The sequence below is a fragment of the Schistocerca gregaria genome, unplaced genomic scaffold (genome assembly GCF_023897955.1).
Source record: "Schistocerca gregaria isolate iqSchGreg1 unplaced genomic scaffold, iqSchGreg1.2 ptg000703l, whole genome shotgun sequence".
NCBI classification, from domain to species: Eukaryota; Metazoa; Arthropoda; class Insecta; order Orthoptera; family Acrididae; genus Schistocerca; species Schistocerca gregaria.
In genome coordinates this window covers 140,001-147,500 of record NW_026062081.1, presented here as the reverse complement: position 1 = coordinate 147,500, position 7,500 = coordinate 140,001, and the positions used below count along the sequence as shown (strand labels likewise).

General features: G+C 54.9%; 2 non-coding genes and 1 pseudogene across 2 annotated transcripts; all 3 read left to right on the top strand.

The window, feature by feature from the left end:
- Nucleotides 1–3,520: 3,520 nt before the first annotated feature.
- LOC126320158 (small subunit ribosomal RNA) lies at nt 3,521–5,413 on the top strand. The gene has a single exon (XR_007557905.1). It is a non-coding gene; the product is annotated as a small subunit ribosomal RNA (ribosomal RNA).
- A 365-nt stretch (nt 5,414–5,778) lies between these two features.
- On the top strand, nt 5,779–5,933 carry LOC126320133 (5.8S ribosomal RNA). The gene has a single exon (XR_007557882.1). It is a non-coding gene; the product is annotated as a 5.8S ribosomal RNA (ribosomal RNA).
- A 188-nt stretch (nt 5,934–6,121) lies between these two features.
- Nucleotides 6,122–7,500, top strand: part of LOC126320122 (large subunit ribosomal RNA) — a 5,491-nt pseudogene continuing 4,112 nt past the window's right edge.

The following is a 7,500-nucleotide window of genomic DNA, read 5'->3' as shown; positions in this document are numbered from 1 at the left end:
GAACATGCACCACTCTCGGCCTGCAACGGAGACACACAATACGTAAACATCTGGAATGCGACAATGTCGAGTGCATCCTCTCTGCGACATTGCACCGTCGACACTATGATAACCAGAGCAGTAGGTCCACCTATAAAAGCACAATACCCCACTCCTCCGACAACTACCATTGCTCAGATAAACCAACACACATCCTACACAGAGGGGCACCAAATATCACCCCCCGCCCTCGTGTTATACCACATGAAAAATTGCAGAAGTGAGAGACACAGACCCGCCAGCCTCTTGCTACAAGCATCGAACCGACGTGACGTATCTGACGGTGACTCAGGCATCCGCGTACTGCCACCACTATCCACCCCCCCCCCCCTCTCTCTCTCTTCCCCCTTTCCCACAATACCAAATTTAACCAACTTTATTGCTTAACCTAACTGTGGCTGTACCAGATTATCGCTTAACCTAACTGTGGCTGTACCAGATTATCGCTTAACCTAACTGTGGCTGTACCAGATTATCGCTTAACCTAACTGTGGCTGTACCAGATTATCGCTTAACCTAACTGTGGCTGTACCAGATTATCGCTTAACCTAACTGTGGCTGTACCAGATTATCGCTTAACCTAACTGTGGCTGTACCAGATTATCGCTTAACCTAACTGTGGCTGTACCAGATTATCGCTTAACCTAACTGTGGCTGTACCAGATCATCGCTTAACCTAACTGTGGCTGTACCAGATCATCGCTTAACCTAACTGTGGCTGTACCAGATTATCGCTTAACCTAACTCAATTTGTCCCTTAACCTAACTCAAGTTGTCCCTTAACCTAACTCAAGTTGTCCCTTAACCTAACTCAAGTTGTCCCTTAACCTAACTCAAGTTGTCCCTTAACCTAACTCAAGTTGTCCCTTAACCTAACTCAAGTTGTCCCTTAACCTAACTCAAGTTGTCCCTTAACCTAACTCAAGTTGTCCCTTAACCTAACTCAAGTTGTCCCTTAACCTAACTCAAGTTGTCCCTTAACCTAACTCAAGTTGTCCCTTAACCTAACTCAAGTTGTCCCTTAACCTAACTCAAGTTGTCCCTTAACCTAACTCAAGTTGTCCCTTAACCTAACTCAAGTTGTCCCTTAACCTAACTCAAGTTGTCCCTTAACCTAACTCAAGTTGTCCCTTAACCTAACTCAAGTTGTCCCTTAACCTAACTCAAGTTGTCCCTTAACCTAACTCAAGTTGTCCCTTAACCTAACTCAAGTTGTCCCTTAACCTAACTCAAGTTGTCCCTTAACCTAACTCAAGTTGTCCCTTAACCTAACTCAAGTTGTCCCTTAACCTAACTCAAGTTGTCCCTTAACCTAACCCACGTTGTCCCTTAACCTAACCCACGTTGTCCCTTAACCTAACCCACGTTGTCCCTTAACCTAACCCACGTTGTCCCTTAACCTAACCCACGTTGTCCCTTAACCTAACCCACGTTGTCCCTTAACCTAACCCACGTTGTCCCTTAACCTAACCCACGTTGTCCCTTAACCTAACCCACGTTGTCCCTTAACCTAACCCACGTTGTCCCTTAACCTAACCCACGTTGTCCCTTAACCTAACCCACGTTGTCCCTTAACCTAACCCACGTTGTCCCTTAACCTAACCCACGTTGTCCCTTAACCTAACCCACGTTGTCCCTTAACCTAACCCACGTTGTCCCTTTGCCTAACATAGTTCACTGCTCGGAATCTCTGGTGTCGTTGTTATCCTCATGTAGATGTCTTGCGAGTGTTGCTTACTTTCCACATATTCCCGCTATCCACTGTCAATTGTACTGCAATAGGACTATATCGGCCCCCCCCCCCCCCCTCTGTCCCCCTCTTTGTGTCTCTGTCCTCTCAAGCTGGTCGGTCTGGCGTGTGAGTGTTAAATGAGCCTCGCAGCTGTTCAGTTGCATTCAGATGTCGACGCCCTCAGTGTACGTCGTGGTATGGTCTGTGTCCATTGTCCGCTGATGTCGTACGCGTAACCCACACGCTGTACCGATCATCGGTAGTTACGTACAGAGTGAAGTAGTGTGATACGTGTGACTGTACGCTGGCTGTGCCCAACGGTGTCGAATCTCAATTTCCATATGTTGTGCTCGATGCTACTTGTCTCGTCTCCCAATAACAGCTAGGTTGCACTGTGGTACGCCGTAGAGGCGTGTGGGAGGAACGTACGAACGCATTGTATGTCACCCTGGGTCGCTGGGGGTGGTGGTGCGGTGAGTCAGGTCAGGTCAGGTCAGGTCAGGTCAGCGTGAGCCGTCTGATGTAGTGACGCGTGTATTCCGACTTTGTCGTATTGCCTCACACAAAGTGCTACCCTGGTGGACCGCGTTCCATATCTGGGACATGCCGCAGATGCCGGTTGACAGTGGATCGCGGAAGGGACATCGCATACTTGCGCGGGCCACCTTCCACGTGTTCTCTTCTGCACATGTCGCAGTGTGTATGTGGTCTGATGTAGCGTGTCGTGACACATGACATCCTGGCATGCAAGAATTGTTGAATTCGCAAATGTAGGTGGACATGTACGTTTACTGCCCAAGATACGCAAATGAACTGGAAATCCGTTGTTGAGCGGTTGTTCACGCTGGAGGTGAATCTGTGATGGCGACGATCGGTACAGCTATTAACCGGTTGTTTCAGCGGTACCCGCCACATCCACACACGTGACTAGGCCCATGTGGGTATGAAGCGATACGCGGCGGTGGCTTGGTGGGACTGTTCCCGGCCGGTGAAGGGGGGCCGCCCGGCGTGTTGGCCGCGCGCTGCGTGGGCGCACGCGCAACAGCCGGCTGGTGGGGGGCGCCGAGTGGCAGGAGCGCCAGCCGACGGGCCCGGCAGGCGGCGCAGCTACGCTGCGGCGCACCCTGCACGCGGCGCCTGGCGGCCAAAGTTGGTTCAGCCGAGCCCGGTGCGAAGCGCGGTGGACATCTGCAGTGTGCTGGTCTGATTGAGGACTGTGTGCGTTGAGGATGCGCCGCCGCCTGGCACTCGGCGCCGCGACGCCGTCTGCTGCTTGGTCGCCCCAGCGGTTCTCGCAGGTGGTTTGTATCGCAGTTGTGCGGACGTGTTGGCGCGTGCGCTGTGCTGGGAGAGTTCGCTTCTGCACCCAAGTGGGGCTTTGCCCTTGTGTGGCGCTGGCGTTGGAGCTGCCGGTCACCATAGGTGGCGCGTGTTGTCTCCCGCCGGCAATGCCACGACAGCACGCTCCCGGGCCTCTGTCGGCAGCGGCAAGCTCAGTTGGGAGCAAGGGTGTTCGCACTAAAACCGTCTACTCGCCTAACTCCGGGCGATTGCGCCTCTCTCGAAACCGACCAAGTACCTAGGACGGCGCTGCGCGCCGCCGGGACCTGAGAGGGTTTCGAGGTGTATCGTGCAGGGGAGCTCGGCCTCCTCCTGTTTGCAGAATAATTGAGCGGACGCTTGCGTGTTCGCGCGGGCCCCCGGGACACACTCCCGGGCGGCCGGCTGCTCAGCTCTAGTTGACGCAGCTCCCTGGTTGATCCTGCCAGTAGTCATATGCTTGTCTCAAAGATTAAGCCATGCATGTCTCAGTACAAGCCGCATTAAGGTGAAACCGCGAATGGCTCATTAAATCAGTTATGGTTCCTTAGATCGTACCCACGTTACTTGGATAACTGTGGTAATTCTAGAGCTAATACATGCAAACAGAGTCCCGACCAGAGATGGAAGGGACGCTTTTATTAGATCAAAACCAATCGGATTGGCTTGTCTGGTCCGTTTGCCTTGGTGACTCTGAATAACTTTGGGCTGATCGCACGGTCCTCGTACCGGCGACGCATCTTTCAAATGTCTGCCTTATCAACTGTCGATGGTAGGTTCTGCGCCTACCATGGTTGTAACGGGTAACGGGGAATCAGGGTTCGATTCCGGAGAGGGAGCCTGAGAAACGGCTACCACATCCAAGGAAGGCAGCAGGCGCGCAAATTACCCACTCCCGGCACGGGGAGGTAGTGACGAAAAATAACGATACGGGACTCATCCGAGGCCCCGTAATCGGAATGAGTACACTTTAAATCCTTTAACGAGTATCTATTGGAGGGCAAGTCTGGTGCCAGCAGCCGCGGTAATTCCAGCTCCAATAGCGTATATTAAAGTTGTTGCGGTTAAAAAGCTCGTAGTTGGATTTGTGTCCCACGCTGTTGGTTCACCGCCCGTCGGTGTTTAACTGGCATGTATCGTGGGACGTCCTGCCGGTGGGGCGAGCCGAAGGGGTGCTTTCGCGTCCCGAGGCGGACCCCGTTTAAATCCTACCAGGGTGCTCTTTGTTGAGTGTCTCGGTGGGCCGGCACGTTTACTTTGAACAAATTAGAGTGCTTAAAGCAGGCAAGCCCGCCTGAATACTGTGTGCATGGAATAATGGAATAGGACCTCGGTTCTATTTTGTTGGTTTTCGGAACCCGAGGTAATGATTAATAGGGACAGGCGGGGGCATTCGTATTGCGACGTTAGAGGTGAAATTCTTGGATCGTCGCAAGACGAACAGAAGCGAAAGCATTTGCCAAGTATGTTTTCATTAATCAAGAACGAAAGTTAGAGGTTCGAAGGCGATCAGATACCGCCCTAGTTCTAACCATAAACGATGCCAGCCAGCGATCCGCCGCAGTTCCTCCGATGACTCGGCGGGCAGCCTCCGGGAAACCAAAGCTTTTGGGTTCCGGGGGAAGTATGGTTGCAAAGCTGAAACTTAAAGGAATTGACGGAAGGGCACCACCAGGAGTGGAGCCTGCGGCTTAATTTGACTCAACACGGGAAACCTCACCAGGCCCGGACACCGGAAGGATTGACAGATTGATAGCTCTTTCTTGATTCGGTGGGTGGTGGTGCATGGCCGTTCTTAGTTGGTGGAGCGATTTGTCTGGTTAATTCCGATAACGAACGAGACTCTAGCCTGCTAACTAGTCGCGTGACATCCTTCGTGCTGTCAGCGATTACTTTTCTTCTTAGAGGGACAGGCGGCTTCTAGCCGCACGAGATTGAGCAATAACAGGTCTGTGATGCCCTTAGATGTTCTGGGCCGCACGCGCGCTACACTGAAGGAATCAGCGTGTCTTCCTAGGCCGAAAGGTCGGGGTAACCCGCTGAACCTCCTTCGTGCTAGGGATTGGGGCTTGCAATTGTTCCCCATGAACGAGGAATTCCCAGTAAGCGCGAGTCATAAGCTCGCGTTGATTACGTCCCTGCCCTTTGTACACACCGCCCGTCGCTACTACCGATTGAATGATTTAGTGAGGTCTTCGGACTGGTACGCGGCATCGACTCTGTCGTTGCCGATGCTACCGGAAAGATGACCAAACTTGATCATTTAGAGGAAGTAAAAGTCGTAACAAGGTTTCCGTAGGTGAACCTGCGGAAGGATCATTACCGACTAGACTGCATGTCTTTCGATGTGCGTGTCGTGTCGCGCAACACGCTACCTGTACGGCAGTGGCCGTGCGCCGCGTGCGGAACCACGCGTGCCTCTCAAAACTAGCGGAAGTGTTGTTGTTGTTGTGTGGTACGAGCGCTGAAGCTCTGGAGCGGCTGGCCTGCGGTACCTGGCGCCTGGCGCCGGTTTTGAATGACGTTCGCCCGAGTGCCTGTCCGCTCCGGTGTGGAGCCGTACGACGCCCATCGGCTGTGAGGCCGTTGGACACAAAAAAAATAGTGGAACAGGGGCCGTCAGACGCCTCAGTCCCGCAAATGCTACTGTCTTGAAAGAGACAGTGGGAGACTGAAAAGGAAAAGATCACCCAGGACGGTGGATCACTCGGCTCGTGGGTCGATGAAGAACGCAGCAAATTGCGCGTCGACATGTGAACTGCAGGACACATGAACATCGACGTTTCGAACGCACATTGCGGTCCATGGATTCCGTTCCCGGGCCACGTCTGGCTGAGGGTCGGCTACGTATACTGAAGCGCGCGGCGTTTGTCCCGCTTCGGAGACGTGGGAGTGTCGTGGTCGCCTGTGTGGCCGGCCGCGTCTCCTTAAACGTGCGATGCGCGCCCGTCGCCTGGCGGTTCGCATACCGGTACTTTCTCGGTAGCGTGCACAGCCGGCTGGCGGTGTGGCGTGCGACACCTCGTACAACGACCTCAGAGCAGGCGAGACTACCCGCTGAATTTAAGCATATTACTAAGCGGAGGAAAAGAAACTAACAAGGATTCCCCCAGTAGCGGCGAGCGAACAGGGAAGAGTCCAGCACCGAACCCCGCAGGCTGCCGCCTGTCGTGGCATGTGGTGTTTGGGAGGGTCCACTACCCCGACGCCTCGCGCCGAGCCCAAGTCCAACTTGAATGAGGCCACGGCCCGTAGAGGGTGCCAGGCCCGTAGCGGCCGGTGCGAGCGTCGGCGGGACCTCTCCTTCGAGTCGGGTTGCTTGAGAGTGCAGCTCCAAGTGGGTGGTAAACTCCATCTGAGACTAAATATGACCACGAGACCGATAGCGAACAAGTACCGTGAGGGAAAGTTGAAAAGAACTTTGAAGAGAGAGTTCAAAAGTACGTGAAACCGTTCTGGGGTAAACGTGAGAAGTCCGAAAGGTCGAACGGGTGAGATTCACGCCCATCCGGCCACTGGCCCCCGCCCTCGGCAGATGGGGCCGGCCGCCCGCGCGGAGCAATCCGCGGCGGGGTCGTGTCCGGTTGCCTTTCCACTCGCCGCGGGGTGGGGCCGTTCCGGTGTGCGGTGGGCCGCACTTCTCCCCTAGTAGGACGTCGCGACCCGCTGGGTGCCGGCCTACGGCCCGGGTGCGCAGCCTGTCCTTCCGCGGGCCTCGGTTCGCGTCTGTTGGGCAGAGCCCCGGTGTCCTGGCTGGCTGCTCGGCGGTATATCTGGAGGAGTCGATTCGCCCCTTTGGGCGCTCGGGCTCCCGGCAAGCGCGCGCGGTTCTTCCCGGATGACGGACCTACCTGGCCCGGCCCCGGACCCGCGCCGCTGTTGGCTCGGGATGCTCTCGGGCGGAATAATCGCTCCCGTCAGCGGCGCTTCAGCTTTGGACAATTTCACGACCCGTCTTGAAACACGGACCAAGGAGTCTAACATGTGCGCGAGTCATTGGGCTGTACGAAACCTAAAGGCGTAATGAAAGTGAAGGTCTCGCCTTGCGCGGGCCGAGGGAGGATGGGGCTTCCCCGCCCTTCACGGGGCGGCGGCCTCCGCACTCCCGGGGCGTCTCGTCCTCATTGCGAGGTGAGGCGCACCTAGAGCGTACACGTTGGGACCCGAAAGATGGTGAACTATGCCTGGCCAGGACGAAGTCAGGGGAAACCCTGATGGAGGTCCGTAGCGATTCTGACGTGCAAATCGATCGTCGGAGCTGGGTATAGGGGCGAAAGACTAATCGAACCATCTAGAAGCTGGTTCCCTCCGAAGTTTCCCTCAGGATAGCTGGTGCTCGTACGAGTCTCATCCGGTAAAGCGAATGATTAGAGGCCTTGGGGCCGAAACGACCTCAACCTATTCTCAAA